The 16,109-nt window shown below is 42.3% G+C and overlaps 1 long non-coding RNA gene across 1 annotated transcript; it reads left to right on the top strand.

The window, feature by feature from the left end:
• Positions 1-5,857: 5,857 nt before the first annotated feature.
• Positions 5,858-15,170, top strand: LOC127986863 (uncharacterized). Its single transcript, XR_008160986.1, has 3 exons — positions 5,858-6,239; positions 9,851-10,590; positions 14,980-15,170. It is a non-coding gene; the product is annotated as an uncharacterized LOC127986863 (long non-coding RNA).
• Positions 15,171-16,109: the final 939 nt, after the last annotated feature.

The raw sequence follows: 16,109 nt of genomic DNA, 5'->3' as shown, positions 1-16,109 counted from the left end.
AGGTCTGTCACGTGATTAAGGAACGAGTCAAAAGCCCGATAGACCCGAACTATGAACTAATCAATACTCTTTCAGGCTCATACTGCATTCATTAAGCGTATGGGACTTTCACGTGATCAAGGAACGAGTCAAAAGCCAGATAGACCCTAACTATGAACTAATCAATACTCTTTCCGGCTCAGACTGCATTGGTTAAGTGTTATGGGTCTGTCACGTAACTAAGGAACGAGTCAAAAGCCAGATAGACCCTAACTATGAACTTATCAATTCTCTTTCCGGCTCAGACTCTATTGGTTAAGTGTTATGGGTCTGTCATGTAACTAAGGAACGAGTCAAAAACCCGATAGACCCGAACTATGAACTAATCAATACTCTTTCAGGCTCATACTGCATTGGTTAAGCATATGGGTCTGTCACATGACGAAGGAACGAGTCAAAAGCCCGATAGACCTGAACTATGAACTAATCAATACTCTTTCAGGCTCAGACTGCATAGTTTTAGCGTATGGGGCTGTCAAGTGATTAAGCAACGACTCAAAAACCAGATAGACCCGAGCTATGAACTAATCAATACTCTTTCCGGCTCAGACTGCATTGGTTAAGTGTTATGGGTCTGTCACGTAACTAAGGAACGAGTCAAAAACCCGATAGACCCGAACTATAAACTAATCAATAATCTTTCAGGCTCATACTGCATTGGTTAAGCTTATGGGTCTGTCACATGACTAAGGAACGAGTCAAAAGCCCAATAGACCCGAACTATGAACTAATCAATACTCTTTCAGGCTCATATTGCATAGGTTTATCGTATGGGGCTGTCACGTGATTAAGGAACGAGTCAAAAAACCCGATAGACCCGAACAATGAACTAATCAATACTCCGTCTGGCTCAGACTGCATTGGTTAAGCGTATGGGTCTGTCACGTAACTAAGGAATGTGTCAAAAACCCGACAGACCTGAACTATGAACTAATCAATTCTCTCTTCAGCTCAGACTGCATTGGTTATGCATATGGCTCTGTCACGTGATAAAGGAAAGAGTCAAAAGCCCGATAGACCCGAACTATGAACTAATCAATGCTCTTTCCAGCTCAGACTGCATAACTAATCAATACTCATTCAGGCTCATACTGCATTGGTTAAGCATATGGGTCTGTCACTTGATTAAGGAAAGAGTCAAAAGCCCGATAGACCCGAACTATGAACTAATCAATGCTCTTTCCAGCTCAGACTGCATAGGTTTAGCGTATGGGGCTGTCACGTGAATAAGAAACGAGTCAAAAACCCGATAGACCCGAACTATGAACTAATCAATACTCTTACCGGCTCAGACTGCATTGGTTAATTGTTATGGGTCTGTCACGTAACTAAGGAACGAGTCAAAAACCCGACAGACCTGAACTATGAACTAATCAATACTCTTTCAGGCTCCTACTGCATTGGTTAAGCGTATGGGTCTGTCACGTGACTAAGGAACGAGTCAAAAGCCCGATAGACCCGAACTATGAACTAATCAATACTCTTTCCGGCTCAGACTGCATTGGTTAAGTGTTATGGGTCTGTCACGTAACTAAGGAACGAGTCAACAACCCTATAGACCCGAACTATGAACTAATCAATACTCTTTCAGTCTCATACTGCATTGGTTAAGCTTATTGGTCTGTCAGATGACTAATGAACGAGTCAAAATACCGATAGACCTGAACTATGAACTAATCAATACTCTTTCAGGCTCATACTGCATTTGTTAAGTGTATGGGTCTTTCACGTGATTAAGGAACGAGTCAAAAGCCAGATAGACCCTAACTATGAACTAATCAATACTCTTTCTGGCTCAGACTGCATTGGTTAAGTGTTATGGGTCTGTCACGTAACTAAGGAACGAGTCAAAAACCCGATAGACCCGAACTATGAACTAATCAATACTCTTTCAGGCTCATACTGCATTGGTTAAGCATATGGGTCTGTCACATGACGAAGGAACGAGTCAAAAGCCCGATAGACCTGAACTATGAACTAATCAATACTCTTTCAGGCTCAGACTGCATAGTTTTAGCGTATGGGGCTGTCAAGTGATTAAGCAATGACTCAAAAACCAGATAGACCCGAGCTATGAACTAATCAATACTCTTTCCGGCTCAGACTGCATTGGTTAAGTGTTATGGGTCTGTCACGTAACTAAGGAACGAGTCAAAAACCCGATAGACCCGAACTATAAACTAATCAATAATCTTTCAGGCTCATACTGCATTGGTTAAGCTTATGGGTCTGTCACATGACTAAGGAACGAGTCAAAAGCCCAATAGACCCGAACTATGAACTAATCAATACTCTTTCAGGCTCATATTGCATAGGTTTATCGTATGGGGCTGTCACGTGATTAAGGAACGAGTCAAAAAACCCGATAGACCCGAACAATGAACTAATCAATACTCCGTCTGGCTCAGACTGCATTGGTTAAGCGTATGGGTCTGTCACGTAACTAAGGAATGTGTCAAAAACCCGACAGACCCGAACTATGAACTAATCAATTCTCTCTTCAGCTCAGACTGCATTGGTTATGCATATGGCTCTGTCACGTGATAAAGGAAAGAGTCAAAAGCCCGATAGACCCGAACTATGAACTAATCAATGCTCTTTCCAGCTCAGACTGCATAACTAATCAATACTCATTCAGGCTCATACTGCATTGGTTAAGCATATGGGTCTGTCACTTGATTAAGGAAAGAGTCAAAAGCCCGATAGACCCGAACTATGAACTAATCAATGCTCTTTCCAGCTCAGACTGCATAGGTTTAGCGTATGGGGCTGTCACGTGAATAAGAAACGAGTCAAAAACCCGATAGACCCGAACTATGAACTAATCAATACTCTTACCGGCTCAGACTGCATTGGTTAAGTGTTATGGGTCTGTCACGTAACTAAGGAACGAGTCAAAAACCCGACAGACCTGAACTATGAACTAATCAATACTCTTTCAGGCTCCTACTGCATTGGTTAAGCGTATGGGTCTGTCACGTGACTAAGGAACGAGTCAAAAGCCCGATAGACCCGAACTATGAACTAATCAATACTCTTTCCGGCTCAGACTGCATTGGTTAAGTGTTATGGGTCTGTCACGTAACTAAGGAACGAGTCAACAACCCTATAGACCCGAACTATGAACTAATCAATACTCTTTCAGTCTCATACTGCATTGGTTAAGCTTATGGGTCTGTCACATGACTAAGGAAAGAGTCAAAAGCCCAATAGACCCGAACTATGAACTAATCAATACTCTTTCAGGCTCATACTGCATAGGTTTATCGTATGGGGCTGTCACGTGATTAAGGAACGAGTCAAAAAACCCGATAGACCCAAACAATGAACTAATCAATACTCTTTCAGGCTCATACTGCATTGGTTAAGCGTATGGGTCTGTCACGTGACTAAGGAACGAGTCAAAAGCCCGATAGACCCGAACTATGAACTAATCAATACTCTTTCCGGCTCAGACTGCATTGGTTATGCGTATGGGTCTGTCACATGTTTAAGGAACGATTCAAAAACCTGATAGACCCGAACTATGAGCTAATCCATTCTATTTCCGGCTCAGACTGCATAGTTTTAGCGTATGGGGCTGTCAAGTGATTAAGCAACGACTCAAAAACCCGATAGACCCGAGCTATGAACTAATCAATACTCTTTCCGGCTCAGACTGCATTGGTTAAGTGTTATGGGTCTGTCACGTAACTAAGGAACGAGTCAAAAACCCGATAGACCCGAACTATAAACTAATCAATAATCTTTCAGGCTCATACTGCATTGGTTAAGCTTATGGGTCTGTCACATGACTAAGGAACGAGTCAAAAGCCCAATAGACCCGAACTATGAACTAATCAATACTCTTTCAGGCTTATATTGCATAGGTTTATCGTATGGGGCTGTCACGTGATTAAGGAACGAGTCAAAAAACCCGATAGACCCGAACAATGAACTAATCAATACTCTTTCAGGCTCCTACTGCATTGGTTAAGCGTATGGGTCTGTCACGTGACTAAGGAACGAGTCAAAAGCCCGATAGACCCGAACTATGAACTAATCAATACTCTTTCCGGCTCAGACTGCATTGGTTAAGTGTTATGGGTCTGTCACGTAACTAAGGAACGAGTCAACAACCTGATAGACCCGAACTATGAACTAATCAATACTCTTTCAGGCTCATAATGCATTGGTTAAGCTTATTGGTCTGTCACATGACTAAGGAACGAGTCAAAATTCCGATAGACCCGAACTATGAACTAATCAATACTCTTTCAGGCTCATACTGCATTGGTTAATCGTATAGGTCTGTCACGTGATTAAGGAATGAGTCAAAAGCCCGATAGACCCGAACTATGAACTAATCAATACCCTTTCAGGCTCATACTGCATTCGTTAAGCGTATGGGTCTTTCACGTGATCAAGGAACGAGTCAAAAGCCAGATAGACCCTAACTATGAACTTATCAATTCTCTTTCCGGCTCAGACTCTATTGGTTAAGGGTTATGGGTCTGTCACGTAACTACGGAACGAGTCAAAAACCCGATAGACCCGAACTATGAACTTATCAATTCTCTTTCCGGCTCAGACTGTATTGGTTAAGTGTTATGGGTCTGTCACGTGATTAAGGAACGAGTCAAAAGCCCAATAGACCCGAACTATGAACTAATCAATACTCTTTCAGGCTCATACTGCATTCGTTAAGCGTATGGGTCTTTCACGTGATCAAGGAATGAGTCAAAAGCCAGATAGACCCTAACTATGAACTTATCAATTCTCTTTCCGGCTCAGACTGCATTGGTTAAGTTTTATGGGTCTGTCACGTAACTAAGGAACGAGTCAAAAGCCAGATAGACCCGAACTATGAACTAATCAATACTCTTTCAGGCTCATACTGCATTGGTTAAGCTTATAGATCTGTCACATGACTAAGGAACGAGTCAAAAGCCCGATAGACCCGAACTATGAACTAATCAATACTCTTTCAGGCTCATACTGAATTGGTTAAGCGTATGGGTCTTTCACGTGATTAAGGAACGAGTCAAAACCCAACAGACCCGAACTATGAACTAATTAATACTCTTTCAGGCTCATACTGCATTGGTTAAGCGTATGGGTCTTTCACGTGATTAAGGAACGAGTCAAAAGCCAAATAGACCCTAACTATGAACTTATCAATTCTCTTTCCGGCTCAGACTGTATTGGTTAAGTGTTATGGGTCTGTCATGTAACTAAGGAACGAGTCAAAAACCCGATAGACCCGAACTATTAACTAATCAATACTCTTACCGGCTCAGACTGCATTGGTTAAGTGTTATGGGTCTGTCACGTAACTAAGGAATGAGTCAAAAACCCGATAGACCCGAAAAATGAACTAATCAATACTCTTTCAGGCTCATACTGCATTGGTTAAGCTTATTGGTCTGTCACGTGATTAAGGAACGAGTCAAAAGCCCGATAGATCCGAACTATGAACTAATCAATACTCTTTCAGGCTCATACTGCATTCGTTAAGCTTATGGGTCTGTCACATGACGAAGGAACGAGTCAAAAGCCCGATAGACCCGAACTATGAACTAATCAATACTCTTTCAGGCTCATACTACATTTGTTAAGCGTATGGGTCTTTCACGTGATTAAGGAACGAGTCAAAAGCCAGATAGACCCTGACTATGAACTAATCAATACTCTTTCCGGCTCAGACTGCATTGGTTAAGTGTTATGGGTCTGTCACGTAACTAAGGAACGAGTCAAAAACCCGATAGACCCGTACTATGAACTAATCAATAATCTTTCAGGCTCATACTGCATTGGTTAAGCTTATGGGTCTGTCACATGACTAAGGAACGAGTCAAAAGCCCAACAGACCCGAACTATGAACTAATCAATACTCTTTCAGGCTCATACTGCATAGGTTTATCGTATGGGGCTGTCACGTGATTAAGGAACGAGTCAAAAATCCCGATAGACCCGAACAATGAACTAATCAATACTCTTTCAGGCTCATACTGCATTGGTTAAGCGTATGGGTCTGTCACGTGACTAAGGAACGAGTCAAAAGCCCGATAGACCCGAACTATGAACTAATCAATACTCTTTCCGGCTCAGACTGCATTGGTTATGCTTATGGGTCTGTCACATGTTTAAGGAACGATTCAAAAACCTGATAGACCCGAACTATGAGCTAATCCATTCTATTTCCGGCTCAGACTGCATAGGTTTAGCGTATGGAGCTGTCACGTGATTAAGCAACGACTCAAAAACCCGATAGACCCGAGCTATGAACTAATCAATACTCTTTCCGGCTCAGACTGCATTGGTTAAGTCTTATGGGTCTGTCACGTAACTAAGGAACGAGTCAAAAACCCGATAGACCCGAACTATGAACTAATCAATAATCTTTCAGGCTCATACTGCATTGGTTAAGCGTATGGGTCTGTCACGTGACAAAGGAACGAGTCAAAAGCCCGATAGACCCGAACTATGAACTAATCAATGCTCTTTCCAGCTCAGACTGCATAACTAATCAATACTCATTCAGGCTCATACTGCATTGGTTAAGCATATGGGTCTGTCACTTGATTAAGGAAAGAGTCAAAAGCCCGATAGACCCGAACTATGAACTAATCAATGCTCTTTCCAGCTCAGACTGCATAGGTTTAGCGTATGGGGCTTTCACGTGAATAAGAAACGAGTCAAAAACCCGATAGACCCGAACTATGAACTAATCAATACTCTTACCGGCTCAGACTGCATTGGTTAAGTTTTATGGGTCTGTCACGTAACTAAGGAACGAGTCAAAAGCCCGATAGATCCGAACTATGAACTAATCAATACTCTTTCAGGCTCATACTGCATTGGTTAAGCGTATGGGTCTGTCACGTGACTAAGGAACGAGTCAAAAGCCCGATAGACCCGAACTATGAACTAATCAATACTCTTTCCGGCTCAGACTGCATTGGTTATGCTTATGGGTCTGTCACATGTTTAAGGAACGAGTCAAAAGCCAGATAGACCCGAACTATGAACTAATCAATACTCTTTCAGGCTCATACTGCATTGGTTAAGCTTATTGGTCTGTCACGTGATTAAGGAACGAGTCAAAAGCCCGATAGATCCGAACTATGAACTAATCAATACTCTTTCAGGCTCATACTGCATTCGTTAAGCTTATGGGTCTGTCACATGACGAAGGAACGAGTCAAAAGCCCGATAGACCCGAACTATGAACTAATCAATACTCTTTCAGGCTCATACTGCATTTGTTAAGCGTATGGGTCTTTCACGTGATTAAGGAACGAGTCAAAAGCCAGATAGACCCTGACTATGAACTAATCAATACTCTTTCCGGCTCAGACTGCATTGGTTAAGTGTTATGGGTCTGTCACGTAACTAAGGAACGAGTCAAAAACCCGATAGACCCGTACTATGAACTAATCAATAATCTTTCAGGCTCATACTGCATTGGTTAAGCTTATGGGTCTGTCACATGACTAAGGAACGAGTCAATAGCCCAACAGACCCGAACTATGAACTAATCAATACTCTTTCAGGCTCATACTGCATAGGTTTATCGTATGGGGCTGTCACGTGATTAAGGAACGAGTCAAAAATCCCGATAGACCCGAACAATGAACTAATCAATGCTCTTTCAGGCTCATACTGCATTGGTTAAGCGTATGGGTCTGTCACGTGACTAAGGAACGAGTCAAAAGCCCGATAGACCCGAACTATGAACTAATCAATACTCTTTCCGGCTCAGACTGCATTGGTTATGCTTATGGGTCTGTCACATGTTTAAGGAACGATTCAAAAACCTGATAGACCCGAACTATGAGCTAATCCATTCTATTTCCGGCTCAGACTGCATAGGTTTAGCGTATGGGGCTGTCACGTGAAAAAGCAACGACTCAAAAACCCGATAGACCCGAGCTATGAACTAATCAATACTCTTTCCGGCTCAGACTGCATTGGTTAAGTCTTATGGGTCTGTCACGTAACTAAGGAACGAGTCAAAAAACCCGATAGACCCGAACTATGAACTAATCAATAATCTTTCAGGCTCATACTGCATTGGTTAAGCGTATGGGTCTGTCACGTGACAAAGGAACGAGTCAAAAGCCCGATAGACCCGAACTATGAACTAATCAATGCTCTTTCCAGCTCAGACTGCATAACTAATCAATACTCATTCAGGCTCATACTGCATTGGTTAAGCATATGGGTCTGTCACTTGATTAAGGAAAGAGTCAAAAGCCCGATAGACCCGAACTATGAACTAATCAATGCTCTTTCCAGCTCAGACTGCATAGGTTTAGCGTATGGGGCTTTCACGTGAATAAGAAACGAGTCAAAAACCCGATAGACCCGAACTATGAACTAATCAATACTCTTACCGGCTCAGACTGCATTGGTTAAGTTTTATGGGTCTGTCACGTAACTAAGGAACGAGTCAAAAGCCAGATAGACCCGAACTATGAACTAATCAATACTCTTTCAGGCTCATACTGCATTGGTTAAGCTTATGGGTCTGTCACGTGACTAAGGAACGAGTCAAAAGCCCGATAGACCCGAACTATGAACTAATCAATACTCTTTCCGGCTCAGACTGCATTGGTTAAGTGTTATGGGTCTGTCACAGGACTAAGGAACGAGTCAAAATACCGATAGACCCGAACTATGAACTAATCAATACTCTTTCAGGCTCAAACTGCATTGGTTAAGCGTATGGGTCTGTCACGTGATTAAGGAACGAGTCAAAAGCCCGATAAACCCGAACTATGAACTAATCAATTCTCTTTCCGGCTCAGACTGTATTGGTTAAGCGTATGGTTCTGCCACGTGACTAAGCAAAGAGTCCAAAAAACGATAGACCCTAACTATGAACCAATCCATTCTCTTTCTGGCTCAGGCTGCATAGGTTTAGCATATGGGGCTGTCACGTAACTAAGGAACGTGTCAAGAACCCGACAGACCTGAACTATGAACTAATCAATACTCTTTCAGGCTCCTACTGCATTGGTTAAGCGTATGGGTCTGTCACGTGACTAAGGAACGAGTCAAAAGCCCGATAGACCCGAACTATGAACTAATCAATACTCTTTCCGGCTCAGACTGCATTGGTTATGCGTATGGGTCTGTCACATGTTTAAGGAACAATTCAAAAACCTGATAGACCCGAACTATGAGCTAATCCATTCTATTTCCGGCTCAGACTGCATAGGTTTAGCGTATGGGGCTGTCACGTGATTAAGCAACGACTCAAAAACCCGATAGACCCGAGCTATGGACTAATCAATACTCTTTCCGGCTCATACTGCATTGGTTAAGCGTATGGGTCTTTCACGTGATTAAGGAACGAGTCAAAAGCCTGATAAACCCGAACTATGAACTAATCAATTCTCTTTCCGGCTCAGACTGTATTGGTTAAGCGTATGGTTCTGCCACGTGACTAAGCAAAGGGTCCAAAAAACGATAGACCCTATCTATGAACCAATCCATTCTCTTTCCGGCTCAGGCTGCATAGGTTTAGCATATGGGGCTGTCACGTAACTAAGGAACGTGTCAAGAACCCGACAGACCTGAACTATGAACTAATCAATACTCTTTCAGGCTCCTACTGCATTGGTTAAGCGTATGGGTCTGTCACGTGACTAAGGAACGAGTCAAAAGCCCGATAGACCCGAGCTATGAACTAATCAATACTCTTTCCGGCTCAGACTGCATTGGTTATGCGTATGGGTCTGTCACATGTTTAAGGAACAATTCAAAAACCTGATAGACCCGAACTATGAGCTAATCCATTCTATTTCCGGCTCAGACTGCATAGGTTTAGCGTATGGGGCTGTCACGTGATTAAGCAACGACTCAAAAACCCGATAGACCCGAGCTATGGACTAATCAATACTCTTTCCGGCTCATACTGCATTGGTTAAGCGTATGGGTCTTTCACGTGATTAAGGAACGAGTCAAAAGCCTGATAGACCCTAACTATGAACTAATCAATTCTCTCTTCAGCTCAGACTGCATTGGTTATGCATATGGCTCTGTCACGTGACTAAGGAACGAGTCAAAAACCTGATAGTCCCGAACTATGAACTAATCAATACTCTTTCAGGCTCATTCTGCATTGGTTAAGCGTATGGGTCTGTCACGTGACAAAGGAATGAGTCAAAAGCCCGATAGACCCGAACTATGAACTAATCAATACTCTTTCAGGCTCATACTGCATTGGTTAAGCATATGGGTCTGTCACGTGATTAAGGAAAGAGTCAAAAGCCCAATAGACCAGAACTATGAACTAATCAATGCTCTTTCCAGCTCAGACTGAATAACTAATCAATACTCTTTCAGGCTCATACTGCATTGGTTAAGCATATGGGTCTGTCACTTGATTAAGGAAAGAGTCAAAAGCCCGATAGACCCGAACTATGAACTAATCAATGCTCTTTCCAGCTCAGACTGCATAGGTTTAGCGTATGGGGCTGTCACGTGAATAAGGAACGAGTCAAAACCCAACAGACCCGAACTATGAACTAATCAATACTCTTTCAGGCTCATACTGCATTGGTTAAGCGTATGGGTCTTTCACGTGATTAAGGAACGAGTCAAAAGCCAAATAGACCCTAACTATGAACTTATCAATTCTCTTTCCGGCTCAGACTGTATTGGTTAAGTGTTATGGGTCTGTCATGTAACTAAGGAACGAGTCAAAAACCCGATAGACCCGAACTATTAACTAATCAATACTCTTACCGGCTCAGACTGCATTGGTTAAGTGTTATGGGTCTGTCACGTAACTAAGGAATGAGTCAAAAACCCGATAGACCCGAAAAATGAACTAATCAATACTCTTTCAGGCTCATACTGCATTGGTTAAGCTTATTGGTCTGTCACATGACTAAGGAACGAGTCAAAATACCGATAGACCCGAACTATGAACTAATCAATACTCTTTCAGGCTCATACTGCATTGGTTAAGCTTATTGGTCTGTCACGTGATTAAGGAACGAGTCAAAAGCCCGATAGATCCAAACTATGAACTAATCAATACTCTTTCAGGCTCATACTGCATTCGTTAAGCTTATGGGTCTGTTACATGACGAAGGAACGAGTCAAAAGCCTGATAGATCCGAACTATGAACTAATCAATACTCTTTCAGGCTCATACTGCATTTGTTAAGCGTATGGGTCTTTCACGTGATTAAGGAACGAGTCAAAAGCCAGATAGACCCTGACTATGAACTAATCAATACTCTTTCCGGCTCAGACTGCATTGGTTAAGTGTTATGGGTCTGTCACGTAACTAAGGAACGAGTCAAAAACCCGATAGACCCGTACTATGAACTAATCAATAATCTTTCAGGCTCATACTGCATTGGTTAAGCTTATGGGTCTGTCACATGACTAAGGAACGAGTCAAAAGCCCAACAGACCCGAACTATGAACTAATCAATACTCTTTCAGGCTCATACTGCATTGGTTAAGCGTATGGGTCTGTCACATGACTAAGGAACGAGTCAAAAGCCAGATAGACCCTAACTATGAACTTATCAATTCTCTTTCCAGCTCAGACTGTATTGGTTAAGTGTTATGGGTCTGTCACGTAACTAAGGAACGAGTCAAAAACCAGATAGACCCGAACTATGAACTAATCAATACTCTTTCAGGCTCATACTGCATTGGTTAAGCGTATGGGTCTTTCACGTGATTAAGGAACGAGTCAAAAGCCCAACAGACCCGAACTATGAACTAATCAATACTCTTTCAGGCTCAGACTGCATTGGTTTAGTGTTATGGGTCTGTCACGTAACTAAGGAACGAGTCAAAAGCCAGATAGACCCTAACTATGAACTTATCAATTCTCTTTCCGTCTCAGACTCTATTGGTTAAGTGTTATGGGTCTGTCACGTGATTAAGGAACGAGTCAAAAGCCCGATAGACCCGAACTATGAACTAATCAATACTCTTTCAGGCTCATACTGCATTGGTTAAGCTTATGGGCCTGTCACATGACTAAGGAACGAGTCAAAAGCCCGATAGACCCGAACTATGAACTAATCAATACTCTTTCAGGCTCATACTGCATTGGTTAAGCGTATGGGTCTTTCATGTGATTAAGGAACGAATCAAAAGCCAGATAGACCATAACTATGAACTTATCAATACTCTTACCGGCTCAAACTGCATTGGTTAAGTGTTATCGGTCTGTCACATGACTAAGGAACGAGTCAAAATACCGATAGACCCGAACTATGAACTAATCAATACTCTTTCAGGCTCAAACTGCATTGGTTAAGCGTATGGGTCTGTCAAGTGATTAAGGAACGAGTCAAAAGCCCGATAAACCCGAACTATGAACTAATCAATTCTCTTTCCGGCTCAGACTGTATTGGTTAAGCGTATGGTTCTGCCACGTGACTAAGCAAAGGGTCCAAAAAACGATAGACCCTTACTATGAACTTATCAATTCTCTTTCCGGCTCAGACTGCATAGGTTTAGCGTATGGGGCTGTCACGTGAATAAGAAACTAGTCAAAAACCCGATAGACCCGAACTATGAACTAATCAATACTCTTACCGGCTCAGACTGCATTGGTTAAGTGTTATGGGTCTGTCACGTAACTAAGGAACGAGTCAAAAACCCGACAGACCTGAACTATGAACTAAACAATACTCTTTCAGGCTCCTACTGCATTGGTTAAGCGTATGGGTCTGTCACGTGACTAAGGAACGAGTCAAAAGCCCGATAGACCCGAACTATGAACTAATCAATACTCTTTCCGGCTCAGACTGCATTGGTTAAGTGTTATGGGTCTGTCACAGGACTAAGGAACGAGTCAAAATACCGATAGACCCGAACTATGAACTAATCAATACTCTTTCAGGCTCAAACTGCATTGGTTAAGCGTATGGGTCTTTCACGTGATTAAGGAACGAGTCAAAAGCCCGATAAACCCGAACTATGAACTAATCAATTCTCTTTCCGGCTCAGACTGTATTGGTTAAGCGTATGGTTCTGCCACGTGACTAAGCAAAGGGTCCAAAAAACGATAGACCCTATCTATGAACCAATCCATTCTCTTTCCGGCTCAGGCTGCATAGGTTTAGCATATGGGGCTGTCACGTAACTAAGGAACGTGTCAAGAACCCGACAGACCTGAACTATGAACTAATCAATACTCTTTCAGGCTCCTACTGCATTGGTTAAGCGTATGGGTCTGTCACGTGACTAAGGAACGAGTCAAAAGCCCGATAGACCCGAGCTATGAACTAATCAATACTCTTTCCGGCTCAGACTGCATTGGTTATGCGTATGGGTCTGTCACATGTTTAAGGAACAATTCAAAAACCTGATAGACCCGAACTATGAGCTAATCCATTCTATTTCCGGCTCAGACTGCATAGGTTTAGCGTATGGGGCTGTCACGTGATTAAGCAACGACTCAAAAACCCGATAGACCCGAGCTATGGACTAATCAATACTCTTTCCGGCTCATACTGCATTGGTTAAGCGTATGGGTCTTTCACGTGATTAAGGAACGAGTCAAAAGCCTGATAGACCCTAACTATGAACTAATCAATTCTCTCTTCAGCTCAGACTGCATTGGTTATGCATATGGCTCTGTCACGTGACTAAGGAACGAGTCAAAAACCTGATAGTCCCGAACTATGAACTAATCAATACTCTTTCAGGCTCATTCTGCATTGGTTAAGCGTATGGGTCTGTCACGTGACAAAGGAATGAGTCAAAAGCCCGATAGACCCGAACTATGAACTAATCAATACTCTTTCAGGCTCATACTGCATTGGTTAAGCATATGGGTCTGTCACGTGATTAAGGAAAGAGTCAAAAGCCCAATAGACCAGAACTATGAACTAATCAATGCTCTTTCCAGCTCAGACTGCATAACTAATCAATACTCTTTCAGGCTCATACTGCATTGGTTAAGCATATGGGTCTGTCACTTGATTAAGGAAAGAGTCAAAAGCCCGATAGACCCGAACTATGAACTAATCAATGCTCTTTCCAGCTCAGACTGCATAGGTTTAGCGTATGGGGCTGTCACGTGAATAAGAAATGAGTCAAACACCCGATAGACCCGAACTTTGAACTAATCAATACTCTTTCAGGCTCCTACTGCATTGGTTAAGCGTATGGGTCTGTCACATGACTAAGGAACGAGTCAAAATACCGATAGACCCGAACTATGAACTAATCAATACTCTTTCAGGCTCATACTGCATTGGTTATGCGTATGGGTCTGTCACGTGATTAAGGAACGAGTCAAAAGCACGATAGACCCGAACTATGAACTAATCAATACTCTTTCAGGCTCAGACTGCATTGGTTAAGTGTTATGGGTCTGTCACGTAACTAAGGAACGAGTCAAAAGCCAGATAGACCCTTACTATGAACTTATCAATTCTCTTTCCGGCTCAGACTGTATTGGTTAAGTGTTATGGGTCTGTCACATAACTAAGAAACGAGTCAAAAACCCGATAGACCCGAACTATGAACTAATCAATGCTCTTTCAGGCTCATACTGCATTGGTTAAGCTTATGGGTCTGTCACATGACTAAGGAACGAGTCATAAGCCCAATACACCCGAACTATGAACTAATCAATACTCTTTCAGGCTCATACTGCATTGGTTAAGCGTATGGGTCTTTCACGTGATTAAGGAACGAGTCAAAAGCCAGAAAGACCGTAACTATGAACTAATCAATACTCTTTCCGGCTCAGACTGCATTGGTTAAGTGTTATGGGTCTGTTACGTAACTAAGGAACAAGTCAAAAACCCGATAGACCCGAACTATGAACTAATCAATAATCTTTCAGGCTCATACTGCATTGGTTAAGCTTATGGGTCTGTCACATGACTAAGGAACGAGTCAAAAGCCCAATAGACCCGAACTATGAACTAATCAATACTCTTTCAGGCTCATACTGCATAGGTTTATCGTATGGGGCTGTCACGTGATTAAGGAACGAGTCAAAAAACCCGATAGACCCGAACAATGAACTAATCAATACTCTTTCCGGCTCAGACTGCATTGGTTAAGCGTATGGGTCTGTCACGTAACTAAGGAACGTGTCAAAAACCCGACAGACCTGAACTATGAACTAATCAATTCTCTCTTCAGCTCAGACTGCATTGGTTAAGTGTTATGGGTCTGTCACGTAACTAAGGAACGAGTCAAAAACCAGATAGACCCGAACTATGAACTAATCAATACTCTTTCAGGCTCATACTGCATTGGTTAAGCTTATGGGTCTGTCACATGACTAAGGAACGAGTCAAAAGCCTGATAGACCCGAACTATGAACTAATCAATACTCTTTCAGGCTCATACTGCATTCGTTAAGCGTATGGGTCTTTCACGTGATCAAGGAACGAGTCAAAAGCCAGATAGACCCTAACTATGAACTAATCAATACTCTTTCCGGCTCAGACTGCATTGGTTTAGTGTTATGGGTCTGTCACGTAACTAAGGAACGAGTCCAAAGCCAGATAGACCCTAACTATGAACTTATCAATTCTCTTTCCAGCTCAGACTGTATTGGTTAAGTGTTATGGGTCTGTCACGTAACTAAGGAACGAGTCAAAAACCAGATAGACCCGAACTATGAACTAATCAATACTCTTTCAGGCTCATACTGCATTGGTTAAGCTTATGGGTCTGTCACATGACTAAGGAACGAGTCAAAAGCCCGATAGACCCGAACTATGAACTAATCAATACTCTTTCAGGCTCATACTGCATTGGTTAAGCGTATGGGTCTTTCACGTGATTAAGGAACGAGTCAAAAGCCCAACAGACCCGAACTATGAACTAATCAATACTCTTTCAGGCTCATACTGCATAGGTTTATCGTATGGGGCTGTCACGTGATTAAGGAACTAGTCAAAAAACCCGATAGACCCGAACAATGAACTAATCAATACTCTTTCAGGCTCATACTGCATTGGTTAAGCGTATGGGTCTGTCACGTGACAAAGGAATGAGTCAAAAGCCCAATAGACCCAAACTATGAACTAATCAATACTCTTTCAGGCTCATACTGCATTGGTTAAGTGTATGGG

Source organism: Carassius gibelio, chromosome B22 (assembly GCF_023724105.1).
Source record: "Carassius gibelio isolate Cgi1373 ecotype wild population from Czech Republic chromosome B22, carGib1.2-hapl.c, whole genome shotgun sequence".
Taxonomy (NCBI): Eukaryota; Metazoa; Chordata; class Actinopteri; order Cypriniformes; family Cyprinidae; genus Carassius; species Carassius gibelio.
The sequence above is the reverse complement of the archived record's forward strand: the minus strand, read 5'-3'. Positions and strand labels throughout refer to the sequence as shown.